The following is a 9,323-nucleotide window of genomic DNA, read 5'->3' as shown; positions in this document are numbered from 1 at the left end:
ATGGTTAATGGACGACTAAAATTTTGTGGGAGGATATTGATCAAATTTGATCAGGCCAGCAAGACATCGAGATCTTCCTTATAGGTTCCAACCTCTAAATTTCAACCTAATCACGGCTAATTTTAAAGTGAGGACTCTATTTGACTCTAAAAATTCTAATCCACGGCCGTGGATACTTTGCCACTATTACTTAAACACCTCCATAATCATTACTGGACGAATACCGACCAGCTGGCCAAATTTTATAATGCCACCAAGACTCTTTAAATTTCAACCTCATCACAGCTAATTTTATAGTGCGAACTATATTTTACTCTAGAAATTGTAGTCCATGAACACGATTGCCTAAACACTGTCCCAATCATTACCGGATGACAAAAAGTTTGTGTTAGAATACTTCCCCAATCATCCTCCCCACTTTATGGCAGTTGTTTGGTACCTGCGAAGGAGAATGAGCAAGTTATGGACAACTATTCTTATATGATCCAAAGAAAGCGTTGGATATTCACAACTATTAATTTCTTTAGGGAGCAATTTTTTTTTAAATAACTTTAAGAGACAATTTTTTACTATTTCAAGTTCTTAGTATATTCAGTTAATGCTCAATTCTATTATTTTTTAGGTATTAAATCTTTAATTAGTATAAACATTAGATATTGATTCTGTAAGTAAATCTCCATATTCACTTTTTTCAAAAATCGACAAAAGGTTGAAAATGTTTTGTAAGCCAATAACAGATCTTATTATTTTTAAGTGAACGATTTCCTGAAAGATGAAAGGGTAACAAACTAACACATTGTTGGCCTAATTTCAGTCTATATTCATCACATAGTATTGGTCTTAGTGATTTTATCCATTAATATTTTTTTATTCAATATACAGGTTGATGGAGATGAAAGAAAATATTCTCAACAGCCGTTCATCTGATATCAAGTTGAGCGTATTTTCTAGGACAATTTGTAGAGAAAGGAATGACGGTTAACCGAATTGTGGTAAATTTTAATTTTCTGTCTCCTAATTATACATTTTATTGCTATTTTATTTCAGGGTTATCCTTAATCATGGTTTTAAAGACTTCTATGACCTAGAAAAAGTTCATGGAGATGAACTGCCTTTTTACTTATTTAGATATGAAGGTGCACCGCTTAACATTCAACGCCAAAAGAATACGGAAGAGATTCATCTAGCATACACACACCCCCTTTATCTTCGATAAAATAATTAAGGTGCAAATTCTTTCAAGTTAGCATTCCAGTTATTTAGAGTTTCTACAGACTTTCTTATGCTATTTAAGGTTGTTATCAACGAAGGAAGGGGGCTTAGCTGAATAGTTTGCAACTCTTTGAGTATGATCCTAAGTAGAAGGAAGTTATCCTCAAATCCAACCGTGGAACTAATAAATTATGGGTGCAGTGGTTCAAAAAACCAGTGGACTTGGAGTGAGTTCATCTTTCCCCTTTAAATATCTGCTTATTCCATGTTGGTGTTATAAGTTACAATATCTGCTAAAGCCACTTCTGACTAAATTAGATGTCTAATGAAGACACTTCTGACTAAACTAGATGTCTAATGAATGCAGACATGTATACATTGTTTCGAGGAATTATATCCAGTATTGACCACCAAGTTGTTTCTATATATGCAACGTGTAGGTTTTATTTGATGGCAGTGGGATTCTTTCGTTGGTTTTTCTATAGCCCTTGCTTATCAATCTGCTGGTGATGCATATCCAGGTATTTGCAATGGTTCATTTGTTTTTCTGCATGTTAATTGATTGATACTGATACTACTGTGCTAGCAATTCCGAAGCAATGTGTGTTATCCCCTGCCATGTTAATTTGGTTTTTGGCTGAAGTTACCTTGGATACAAGGTTTCATTTGAGAAATTCTGTATATATAGAAACATGGTTTTTATAGAATAGAACAATTGTGTTAGGTTTGACCCTGTATTCCATACAGGTTGACGGGTGTGTTAATCCTTCTCTGTGTGTGTTTGAGATGCAAAATGCTGGTGACTTGGATTTGCATTATTGTTGATGTGGTAATGGTAATGGTATTCCTATTCGACTGCATCAGTTGAGATGCTCAGAAACTTATTTTCGAAAACATTTGGAAGATCTCACGAAATGTGGTGATCGCAGTACCATTCAACTTGGCAATGGGTTAGTAACATGTTTGAACCGTCTTTACTTTGGTATAGAAGAAGATTCTTATTAAGCGAGGGCGTACAGTTCCTACAAGTTGCCAACACTTGAGATTCACCGAAACCTTTTCATAGTTTGATGTATGCTGCTTAATTGAAACTTTGTCGACCCTTAGATAATATTTTACAATGTTCGCAGTAAAACTCACTTCACTAATGCTCACTTTCATTTACTCGAACTGCATTTGGTTGTTCAATAGTTAATTATTCATATCTAGGTTTCAATCATCTTTTTTTCCCCGTCTGAATTGGATTATTTATGATTTCCTTTCTTCATTTTTGGATTTTGTAGGGGTTCAGATGAGTTCTGGATACTTTAACACTACCACTTTGACTATTTTAGAAAGTGGACTAATTCTCCATCGATGAAAACACCGCCATTACACATTGCAAGACACTCCACGAACGTTGTTCCTGTTTTGGGGATACTTTACAGGTTAATTTCTCTTACTCTCTCCCGCTGTGTTTGCGTAGTATCCTTTATGGACAGGCTATCAATATTAGCTGCATAAAGGTACCGAGTTTGATAAGATGACTCTACTATTTAAATTTTTATTAGAAGATCAATTAAAACGAATACTATATTTTTGAATATAATGCTTTCCTTAATTGGATGTATTAATCAGGGGGAAGTGACGACATCCTTAGCTTAGCTCTACTTTTTAGATGCAAGGTTGTTGAAGTTTTTTTTTTTATCAATTCTGGGCATGTATCATCAATGTTATATATTGATGCTCCAAGTATCCATATAGCATGTAGAAGTGGCCAGTGTCATCAATTACCTACCACTTGAGAGTAACTCACTGTGGCATTGCTTATGTTTCCAATGTCTAAGTATGTTTCTATGAAAGACTCTTCTTTGGTATTTTGTTAATTTAATTTGTATAAATATCCGAGTATTTATCTTGCGGACAAGTTAAAGTTCACAGTAGGAGTATCGCTTGGCGAGTTTCAAAGTACCGTGACTTCGTTTGCAACACTGAATCTTTAATTGCAAATTTTGGTGAAACTGCAATAGGATGACTTGCTCCTGTTGATTCTGACAACCCTAATCCAAAGGTATGAGCTTAATCTTTCATATTTTACCGTCGATGTTGAGAAGTCATGCATAATGGTTAGATATGTTGACTTTAGACTATTAGGATGTAACAAATATTGGTATCAACGCAAAGTTCTCCCCTAAGTGATATTCTTTAAGCTCACAATAAAACTCAGATAGGAAATTAGGCTGTAGTTTCTTTAAATGTTCATACTATATTTTTTGTAGTTTAATTGTGGATGTGTTTGGTGGTTGTTTCTTCACTGGATCAGAAGAAGGGTAAAGTAATAGTATTGGCAAGAAAAAATATCCTAATCTTAAACGACAAATCATTACGTGTATATATTTTTTTCGTGTTCAGAATAAATGGGTTCCGTATGACAAGCTTCGATTTTGGAGTGAAGGAGAAGCAGCCAAAGAACATGGTTGAATAATGTCATCACGACATGTTCCCTGTTAAAAAGCTTGAGGTTACTTTCCTTGATGTTAATCTCAATGTCCATACTATGTTTGACAAAAGGTGTAGATTCATGTCCCAGTGAACTTATATAATATATCCTTACTCAGTTCAATTATGTCTACTTTCGCTACCTCACTTGCATATATAATCTCAGGTTCGATGTTAACATTGGAGATGGATTTTGGAAAGGTTTGATGTATAGAGTCATGTAGTATATGGAAGTCTTGATGTTGTGCATGAGACAGTTCACCTGGATTTATGAGGTAAGGTTTCAAGTCAAAATGATCAATATATGAAGACAATTAGAGTAAGCATCTCTGTACATAGTTGCCTACTTCTGTTAATTTCTACGTGCGGTCATTGCTTTCTCGAAATTTTTGGGGAATAATTAACATATTTGTGGATATGAAATGCATGGTGAGGCATGTTCTACATAACTTGCATTGTTAGCAGGTATACAACATTCAATCCTTTTTTTTAATCCTATTATTGACAATATAAAGATTTCATGTGCATTTATAATCTCCTGGAATGAGGATTTTATCATGGTTTCTTAATCAGGGATGTTGCTTCCATCTTGGTCAAATGCTTTTGTCTGGATATCTCTTTGAAAAAACTATTAAGTATTAGGAATTCATGATGCAAAGGAAGCGTCAAACGTGGGTGTCCAATGATATATTTTCTTGCCTTTGGAGCATCGTACATTTATGTTAGAGTGCGTTTAGAGTAGAATGTCCATGAACAATGGGATCAAAATATGTTGGCCCCAACTATTTAGTGTTTTAGATCAATAAATGACTTGGTTAGCTATTTTAAACTACCAGCTCAGAATAGTAGGCATTAGTTCTAAATTATGACCAGCGAGCAATTTATTTTTCATATGTTGATACAGTTTTCTAGGGCACTAGGGTTTCATTTTTCTGTATTTCTTAAGGATGTCTTTTTCCTATCTAAAAATCTCCTTATTGTATAATGCATGCTTCTGTTAAGGCACTCAATGGTGACATCAGATGTTTTGATTCTTCAGGCCAAGTCTGAAAAGCTGGCAAGATAAGGGTTTTTTAATAAATATTTGGTGAAGTGGACTGATGACTTTAACTCTACAGTATAGAACTCAGATCTTCTATTAGCGTACATGAAGCATGGTGTGAGGTATAATCTCTTCTTTATATTACCTCATACTATTAAATCTTTTACACAAACAGATACGTGGTTGCTACCTTAGCTCAAATGGTAGAGCACATGGTTTTTATCATGAAGTTGCGGGTTCGACTCCCACAGATGGCATAGTTATTTGAATAAGACAAAATAAAAAACTTTATATGCTTCCGGTACCAGTGTGTAGGAGATATTAGAGACAGAAAATGTATCAGATTATAAGGCTCTTTGGAGGCTTCTTTTTGTCAAATTCCATGACCTAATATTAGTGTTCACATTTAGGATCTTTTGCGATCTCTGCGCAAGGAAAAGGGTAAAATTTTGCTATGTACTTTCGCACAAGTTTGTTTTAGGCTTTGAGCCAAATCAGTGCTTACCCTCTTATGTTAATAAGTTTATTGATCTTTGGTGGTATGAATTTTATGATGGATTGCATAAAAGGATATTCGGTTGACTCCTTAACTCCTTCCAAGTACTTATATTTTCAGCCACGACATCGGAACTTTGTTGAAACTTTAGTCAATGATTCAAGCTAAAGTTGTTGATTAGGAAAATGTTGATATTTATCTCAAGAGTGACAACATAGTATATTGTTTTCGGTGAATAACTATTTTAAGAATTTTACGATTAACTATTTACCACATGAATTTGTGAATTTCGATGATTAAAATTAAGTTATAGGGTCAGTACTTCCGGGTGCAAAACTGGCTTATTGAGTGAAAAAACAACGAAATAATACACGCACGTAACACAAATATATTTACATGTTTTTTCATTTGGTATCTAAAATATTAACGTTCAATACCAACCAGGCACACTAAATCCAAAATACGTAGAAAATACAAAAATCATATTAAACAATTTACACATTTCATAAAACTAGACAATTTCCAAATTTAGTCAGAATTAGGTTGTTGATGGTGGTTTTTAGCTTAAGGTTAAAATCGTAAAACCTTACATCTGAGATGACGTCATTACGACCACTAGCACTTTTATTGAATCATTCAACATGTCTACATAAAAATTACTGGGATACCTTTTTTTATATACTCTATATTCCACGGCAGAACCCTCAATACTAACTGGCAACATCTCCGCGACAAGGCATGCCAACCATGCCAGCCGCACCACAGTGCCAATGGCATGCCATGCCAGCCACATCTCCGCGTCAAGGCATGCCAACCATGCCAGCCGCACCACAGTGCCAATGGCATGTCGTGCCAGCCACATCTCCACGCCAAGGCATGCCAACTATGCCAGCCGCACCACGGTGCCAATGGCATATCATGTCAGACACATCTCCGCGCCAAGGCATGCCAACCATGCCAGCCACACCACAGTGCCAATGACATACCATGCCAGCCACATCTCGGCGCCAAGGCATGCCAACCATGCCAGCCGCACCACGATGCCAATGGCATACCATGCCAGCCACATCTCCGCGCCAAGGCATGCCAACCATGCCAGCCGCACCACGGTGCCAATGACATACCATGCCAGCCACATCTCCGCGCCAAGGCATGCCAACCATGCCAGCCGCACCATGGTGCCAATGGCATGACATGCCAGCCACATCTCCGCGCCAAGGCATGCCAACCATGCCAGCCGCACCACGTGCCAATGGCATACCATGCCAGCCACATCTCCGCGCCCAGGCATGCCAACCATGCCAGCCGCACCACGGTGCCAATGGCATACCATGCCAGCCACATCTCCGCGCCAAGGCATGCCAACCATGCGAGCCGCACCACAGTGCCAATGGCATGCCATGCTAGCCACATCTCCGCGCCAAGGCATGCCAACCATGCTAGCAGCACCACAATGCACATCTCCGCGCCAAGGCATGCCAACCATGCCAGGCGCACCACGGTGCCAATGGCATACCATGCCAGCCACATCTCCGCGCCAAGGAATGCCAACCATGCCAGCCGCACCACAGCGCCAATGGCATACCACGCCAGCCACATCTCCCCGCCAAGGCATGCCAACCATGTCAGCCACACCACAGTGTCAATGGCATAACTTGCTAGCCACATATCCGCGCCAAAGCCATGCCGGCCCTACCACATGCCGCTGGCTGCCAAACGAAGGGTTGGAACAATCAACGGCTACCCTTCCATTTGAGATGCAGATCTCATCCGTCCAAGTTCGCCACCTAACGCATGGAAATTTCCAGCCCAAGGCCAAACATCACGGTTTTTCCAAAACCCTAGTTTTGGCCGCGCCTAAAGTATGCCAAAGCCATGCCGGCCCTACCACATGTCGCTGGATGGAAAACGAAGGGTTGCAACAATCAACGACTACCCTTCCATCTGAGATGCATATCTCAGCCGTCCAAGTTCGCCACCTAACGCATGGCAACTTCCATCCCAAGGCGAAACATCAATGTTTTTCCAAAACCCTAATTTTGGCCGCGCCTAAAATATGCCAAGCTATGTTGGACCTACCACATGCCGCTGGCTGCCAAACGAAGGGTTGTAACAATCAACGCCTACCCTTCCATCAGAGATGCAGATCTCAGCCGTCCAAGTTCGCCACCTAACGCATGACAACTTCCGTCCCAAGGCCAAACATCACGGTTTTGCCAAAACCCTAATTTTGGCTGCGCCTAAAATATGCCAAAGCCATGCCGGCCCTACCACATGCCGCTGGCTGCCAAAAGAAGGGTTGCAACAATCAACGGCCACCCTTCCATCTGAGATGCAGATCTCAGCCGTTCAGTTCGTCACCTAACGCATGGCAACTTCCGGCCCAAGGCCAAACATCACGATTTTGCCAAAAACCTAATTTTGGCCGCGCCTAAAAGATACCAAAGCCATGCCGGCCCCACCACATGCCGCTGGCTGCCAAAAGAAGGGTTGCAACAATCAATGGCCACCCTTCCTCCTGAGATGCAAATCTCAGCCATACAAGCTTGCCACCGAACGCATGGCAACTTTTGGCCTAATGCCATGCCCTAATTTTGGCCGCACCTAAACTATGCCAAAACCCTAGTTTTGGCCGCGCCTAAACTACGCCAAAATCCTAGATCGGCCGCGCCTAAACCATGCCACTAGCTGCAAACGAAGGGTTGCAACAATCAACGACCACCTTTTCTCCTGAGATACGAATCTCAGCCATATAAACTTTCCACCAAACGATTTATGGCAATCTCTTGGCCACGGCGCCAAAACCCTAATTTGGCCATGCAGATCTCATTCGTACAAGCCTGCCACCATACGACTCGTGGAAATGTCTTGACTGCGATGCTAACTCTTGGTCATGGCACCAACCTGGCTACGATACCTATTCTTTGGTCACGACACCAACTTGGCTACAAACGCCAAATCCTTTGGCCACGCCACATGTAGAAACATGCTACACGTTTTCCACGAAAACACTTGAGACATCAAAACATGGCACAAACTGGAGGATGCTCATCAGGGTATTGGTCTGGCGGTTTACAGTGTGCGGTGTATATTACGCCCGTTACAGGAAAGTGTCATAAGGGTGAGGCGGTTAGTAAATACAAGAAGTAATGGTGAAACGTTTCCTTCATTATGGAAACATCAATTCCAGGCGTTACCTGTTACCATTTTCTTCCATTTACTCAACCGTTACCACTTCTTACGAGACCAGGGTACATTTCGTTGCGACTTGTATAAATAGGTCTCACCTATTTCCACCAAGGACAAGTTTTGTTCAGGAGAATACAACACTCAGAAATCACTTGTTAGCTTTCCCATCTGTTAGATTTCCACTTTTTGATACAATTCGTCAAACAACTACTCTTCCCGAATCAATTATTCTAGTCTCAACACTCTCTTCGCTTCCCTCCCTAGACGAACCCTTCTCCTTTACTCTGTGACCGAAGCAAGTCTGGAATGGAAATTTCTTGGTTTGGGCCGAATTTGTACAGATTGATCTCTCGAATCAAAGTACTCCCTTGCAGTACATTGTTTAGGGTTTAGACTCGTTTCTCACCCACACACTCGAAATTACCAAAATCAGCAGAAACTATTTTCACCCTCAAACAATTGGCGACCACAGTGGGAGATTAATCTACCGGTCACAATACAAATTCCCGATTTTCGATTCCATCTTTAACCCAGATATAGAGATGATGGAAGAAGACTAGCCGCCGCCTCGGTTATCAGACGACTCTGGAACGACTGGGGACTTAGAAGTGATTGGGGACTTTTTACAATCACGACGCCGCCGCCCACAAAAACTCAGATTTTCATCCGGAAAGATCCATTTTGTCGGGAAACTCAAAAAAAAAAAGTAAGTCTCGTCAGACGAGTTGTATGTTCTACTACCTAGAATTTTCACATAGATAGTAGAAACCGACATCCATGCTATCCCTATATTTTTTCCCATACTTTCTACTGACAACACAACATTCACAACTCCATGAATCTTCTGGGGTATTTATGCCACATACAGTCATGACCAAGAACAACATTATTCTAAAAACAATTCAT

General features: G+C 40.2%; 1 long non-coding RNA gene across 12 annotated transcripts; it reads left to right on the top strand.

Annotated features, from left to right (window-relative positions):
• Nucleotides 1–313: 313 nt before the first annotated feature.
• On the top strand, nucleotides 314–5,191 carry LOC113276547. Of its 12 annotated transcripts, none has more exons than XR_003324480.1 (6): nucleotides 314–780; nucleotides 883–992; nucleotides 1,129–1,439; nucleotides 1,653–1,733; nucleotides 2,496–3,762; nucleotides 3,857–5,191. It is a non-coding gene; the product is annotated as an uncharacterized LOC113276547 (long non-coding RNA). The 12 variants fall into 12 exon arrangements; XR_003324482.1 differs by having other exon boundaries at nucleotides 314–992; nucleotides 1,129–1,226; nucleotides 1,311–1,439; XR_003324474.1 differs by having other exon boundaries at nucleotides 883–1,439.
• The last annotated feature ends 4,132 nt before the right edge of the window (nucleotides 5,192–9,323 follow it).

Source organism: Papaver somniferum, chromosome 4, assembly GCF_003573695.1.
Source record: "Papaver somniferum cultivar HN1 chromosome 4, ASM357369v1, whole genome shotgun sequence".
NCBI lineage: Eukaryota > Viridiplantae > Streptophyta > Magnoliopsida > Ranunculales > Papaveraceae > Papaver > Papaver somniferum.
This window is presented reverse-complemented; position numbering and strand designations above follow the sequence as displayed.